The sequence below is a fragment of the Nanorana parkeri genome, unplaced genomic scaffold (assembly GCF_000935625.1).
Source record: "Nanorana parkeri isolate BGI_ZX_2015 unplaced genomic scaffold, ASM93562v1 scaffold1283, whole genome shotgun sequence".
Lineage (NCBI taxonomy): Eukaryota > Metazoa > Chordata > Amphibia > Anura > Dicroglossidae > Nanorana > Nanorana parkeri.
The window spans coordinates 284,510-290,444 of NW_017307551.1; positions in this window are offsets into that span (position 1 = coordinate 284,510).

Consider the following 5,935-nt stretch of genomic DNA (forward strand, 5'->3'; position numbering starts at 1 on the left):
TGTAAAATGCAATAGCCAATAGCAAGCTGGCTATTGCACCCGCCCACTGCCTGCTGTCAATCAGCGTGGGGGGACCTGATAGAGAACTTTCTCCTTCAGGCTCCTCCTCCGCTGAGCCCTGATTGGGCAAAGTCTTGCACCTGACCTGTGGTCAGGTGCAAGACTTTAACAAATCAGAGCTTCAGTGGGCATTTTGCATTATGGAATGTCTGCGGTCGAACAAACTACGAACATCCCATAAAGTTCGGCGAGCGCTCGTACTACTGATGTTCGATTCGAACACTCGGCCCATCCCTATTCTTTAGCAAGGCAGTGGTCATCATGTTGGAATACTGCCCTGAGGCCCAGTCTCCGAAGGGAGGGGATCATGCTCCGCTTCAGTATGTCACAGTACATGTTGGCATTCATGGTTCCCTCAATGAACTGTAACCCCCCACAGTGGCGTAACTAGTGACCTCAGGGCCCCGATGCAAGAAAGCAGCGTGAAGCATGTAGGGCCCAGGACAGGAGGAAGAGATCCCGGGACTGACATTCGCGGTTACCGGGATAATAAATATCCTCGTAATCAGCGGTCACCAGGGGCCCCTTCCGCCTGTCCTGGGCCCCCTCCAAGTGGCGGAACTCCAGGGCCCGGTCGCGGCCACGACCTCTGCGACCCTGGTAGTTCCGCCACTGGCTCCCCAGTGCCGGCAGCACTCATGCAGCCCCAGACCATGACACTCCCACCACCATGCCTGACTGTAGGCAAGACACACTTGTCTTTGTACTCCTCACCTGGTTGCCGACAGAATAAGCTTCAGCCTTAAGAGGCAATCTGCCTGAGAATGCTCCATGTGATGGCAGCTCCTCCAGCTTTATAGGGACTCTCATCTCCTGTCTATGGGTATCTTCAGGGAACATTAAAGGAGAACTATGAGGTGAGTGCTTTTCACTCACCTCATAGTTCTAAAGGGAGCCTCCATATTGATATGTTACTTCTCCATACTCTGACCTCCAGTTCTTCTTGCTGCCTATCAGGCTAATTATCTTTGTTCCGCTTTTAGTTTGTCACACGTTTAATTTATGCCCCGTGTAATATAGGCAAGTGGCCGTACCATAGGTGCGTCTATGCAGGATGTACAGGACAAAATGTATATATTGTGCTCATAAATCACCCGCCCTGCTCATGCTTCAGTATCAAAGACGTAAAGAAAAATCCTTGCAGTCAGGTCACAGCCAACCTTGGCATGCCGCACAGATCGCCTTCAGAGTGCCAGAGGCGGGGGCCAGGTCACCGACAGCCTCGGCATGCCATGCAGATCGCCACCAAAGCACCTGGGGTTGGGGAGGGGGGCAGGTCACCCGCAACCTCGGCATACCATGTTGATTATCATCAGAGCGCCAGAGTGGGGTCCAGGTCACTGGCAAACTCAGCATGCTGTGCAGACCGCTATCAGAGTTCCGGTGAGGGGGGGGCAGGTCATCGGCAACCTCGGCATACCGTGCAGTCACCATCAGATCGCCGGAGGGGGGGACCAGGTCACAAGCAACCTAAGCATACCATATAAATTGCCATCAGACCACCGGGGGGGGGCAGGTCACTGGCAAACTCAGCATGCCATGCAGATTGCTTTTTGAGAGCCCCGGTGAGGGGGCCAGGTCACTGGCAACCTTGGCATATCAATGCAAATCGCCGGAGGGGGGTCCAGGTCGCCGACAACTTCAGCATACCATGTTCACAGCCATCAGAGCGCCATGCAGATCGCCATTAGAGCGCCGGAAGGGGGGGAGGTCACGGGCAACCTCGGCATACTGTGCAATCACCTTCAGAGCGGCTGTAAGGGGCATCAGGTCATCAGAAACCTTGGCATACCATGTTGATTGTCATCAGAGCACCGCGTCGGGGGGGTGGTGGTGCAGGTCACCCGCCTCGCCGTGCCGTGCAGAATGCCATCAGAGCGCCAGAGGGGCGGTTACAGGATAAGTAGGTGACAACCAACACGCTGGAAAAGTTGAATGTTTCAGCTGTGTTTATTATTCGGCTAAATACATGAAAATAAATGCCCGTCTCTCTTCGGGTAAAACGCTTTAACGTCAACAAAGGAGACGGAAAAAAAAGAAACATTTTTCAACAAATTTCTGCGGAAAGTTTACAGAAGTGCAGAATGTCGGCAGGGACGCGGCGAGTCCTCCCGCTCCTAGCCTCTCCATCATTGTTGGTTTATTCTCTGGGCCGGCTTGTGTATGTCTATAGCAAAGTCATGTTATTGTTTCCCCGACCACATCTGCTCCACATTCGCGCTGTTTTCAAATAAAAAGCCCATTTTCCAATTGTTTGGTGCAAATAAATGTAATAAATAAATGTTTTACAATTCACGTGACTAACAGTCTTGCAGCTGAACTCAGGGCACAGGAAATATATTCCTCAATAGCTGAAAAGGATATAAATCCACTTAGTGTATAATAAAAGCCTTTGCAAACCCGGATATTACCTCGTAGAAATAGCAGTGATATATTACCTGGGCTGTATGTAGTCTGCAGAGAGCAAGGCCAGCAAGCTTCAGTCACTACAGGCCGGCTGCAGCGTAAAGGAGGAGGCAGAGGCAAGTCACCAGTCACCCTGCACAAGGAGAGAGAGCAGCAGTGAGCGGTGTGTGTCCTGTTTGCTCTGGTTTCCAGTTTTTGCAGGGAATTTGATCCAGCTATCCCAGGCCTCCTGGCCCCTTGCTGGGGTAGCCATGGAGGTCGGGGGGACTTCGTCTGGGAGCTCTCAGCCATGTCCTGAGCTGAGGAGTGAGATACCTGCTGGTGCAGGTGCTTGTAATTTATCTGCCCCTGCTGAGGGTGAAGGAGCTGACTCCATTCGGGAGAGAGTGGTCACCGGCGTCAGGATGGTGAACAAACAGAGAGACAAGCTCTATAAGCTTAGAGCGGAGTGCAGGCGGCTGAAGAAGCAGCGCAGTGGGCTGTACAGCCAGAATCGTGGCTCCTTGGATGCAGAGATCCAGCATGTGAAGGAGCAGGTGGAGATCCAGGAGTCCATTTTGGATGAGCTGGAGGGAAGAGACGGGCCTTTCAGAGAGAAGTTTCGTAATGGACGTCGCTTTGAGAGCATGGCCAAGATGGAGGTGGAGGAGACTCCAAGTTCGGCTCCACTGACCCCCCAGTGTGAGGTGAGAAGCCCGGGACCATCGCAGGGCTCTGGAGGTATGCTGCAGGATGTTTTTTTTTAAATCCGATTAATCGAAATAAAATCATTAGTTGCAGTCCTAGATTAGAGAGAGAGAGAGATATTGCGAAATTGATATATCAATTGGCAGATGCAAGCTATCAAAACTACGAGATAGATATGTTATTAGTATGACTCCTTAATGGAAAAGAAAGAAAGAAAATGATGTCAGCACAGGGGACCTTTGATCAATATTTGTAAGTAAACATGTTATAAATATATGAAAGAAAGAAAGAAAGAGAGAGAGAAGGCTGCCCCTGAGCTGTCTTGCTTTTTAGTTGTATATAGTAATTTTGTTTTGGGGTTTCGATAGACATTAAAGATTAGAGAGAGGGAAAGAGAAAGAGAGAGGGAAAGAGAGAGGGAAAGAGAAAGAGAGAGGGAAAGAGAGAGAAAAAGAAAGAGAGAGAGAGAAAGAAAAAGAAAGCGAGAGAGAAAGAACTAGAGAGGGGGAGAGAGAGTGAGAGAGAATAATGGATACATTGATTGATCAATTAAATTGATAGATACATGAAAGAAAGAAAGAAAGAAAGAAAGAAAGAAAGAAAGAAAGAAAGAAAGAAAGAAAGAAAAGGTTGAATATAAGGTTGAGATTAGATATGAAGATGATAGGACAGATCAGATTACAGACATGTAATATATAAAGATGACAAATACGGATCGATATGATATAGATGACAGATAATTAGGATAGACTCAGAAAATAATCCAATAGATCTATACATGAGATAAAGTTCAATACATGTATGAAAAAAGAATGATTCACGATAGATAGATGGAGAGATAGAGAGATGATCGATAGATGGATCAGAGAGATAATAGATCCAATAGACAGATGCAGTATATAAAGATGACGTCACAAGTGCCGCTACACATATATACAGATCTCGGGGTGATGAGACATTTTATAATCGGTCCGGGCTTCTCCCGGTGTCTCTCCCCCGGCGGGGACGATGAGCGATCTCTCCGGTGCGGAGCTCTCACCTGCACTGCCCGCTGCTGCCTCCCACACACGCCGACTGACAGCAGGCCCCGCCCCCCGCTCCGCTGCCATTGGTCGCCGTGCCGCGGCCGGGGATTGGCTCCGCTCTCTCTTCTGCTAGACTTTGTTAATGAAAAGTGCCGAGCGATGTCCGGGCGGAGTGTAGAGAGCCGCGGGTGAGCCGGGCGCTGGATCGGTGAGGGAAGTGCTGTGCATGGCTCAGTGAGGATTGCACCTGTTCGCTCTCATCTCGGGACCTGTATGCGGAGTGATTACAAAGTGTCAGAAGTTTGGAGATCTGTGCGGTGATCGGACGATATGGAATACACACGTCCGCTGCTGCTGTGCCTGGCGGCTCTGATCGGCTCCGTGAGTAGATGAGTTTTTATTCTGCATTGTACTGGGAGATCCGATCGTTGTGTGTGATGTCTGCAGGAGGGAACGACCGACCAACCAGTGTGTTGTGTCACATTGTATCACAGGAGGAGCAATGTTTACTAATAAGGATACATTGTATCAGAGGAGGGACCCCCCTCCAGGTACCAGACGAGGGAACCCCCTTCAGGTATCAGAGGAGGGAACCCCTTTCCATATATCAGAGGGGGAACCCCCCCCCAGGGATCAGAAGAGGGAACCCCCTTCATGTATCAGAGGAGGGAATTCTAATGTAGAGAAGAAATCCCAAATGTATTAGATGAGTGACCCCGATGTATTAGGTGACCCCAATGTATTACATGAGGGACCCCAGTCAATTGAGGAGGGAACCCTAATGTATAGAAGAAACCCCAAATGTATCAGACCAGGGACCCTAATTATATAAAAGAAGAAATCCCTAATGTATTGGATGAGGGACCCCTGATGTATAGGATAAGGAACCCCAAATGTGTCAGATGAGTGACCCCCGATGTATTAGGTGAAGGACCTCTGATGTATTAGGTGACCCCAATGTATTACACGAGGGACCCCGATCTATCAGAAGAGGGAACCCTAATGTATGGAAGAAATCCCAAATGTATCAGGCGCGGGGCCCTAATTATATAAAAGAAGAAACCCCTAATGTATTGTATGAGGGACCTTAGGGCATCATATGGGGGACCCCCAATGTATCAGATGCGTGACCCCTGATGTATAGGATAAGGAACCCCCGATGTGTCTGATGATAGAACTCTGGTGTATCAAAAAAGTGACCTCTGATGTATCAGATAAGGAACCCCTGATATTTTATATGAGGGACCCCAATGCATCAGACAAGAGACCCCCCCCTCTAACAGATAAGAGACCCCCAATATATGAGGGACCCCAATATCAGATGATAGAATCTCATTGTCTGATATTATGTGACCCCGGAGTTTAAGATAATGTAACTCCAAAGTATTGGTTGAGGGACCCCTGATGTATGAGATGTGAGACCCCCTCTCCCCAATGTATTAGATGTGAGACCCCCTCGCCCCAATGTATTAGGTGAGAGAACCCTAATGAGCGATCCCCAACATATAACATGAGAGACCCCCGTGTATTTGGGGCGCACTGTCATTGACTAGAACTGAGGCATTTGGCAGATTTGCAAGTTCCGTACCCCCTGTCCAATGTTTCAGGTGAGATCAATAGAACGGGAAGCGAGTGAACGCATTGTGAACGCATTGTGAACGCATTGTGTGTACTGTTCGTGTTGCAGAGCAGCATCGGGTTTGGAAAGCTTCAATGACTCAAAGCGAATCCACGATCTTACCTGCTTGTCATAAAAT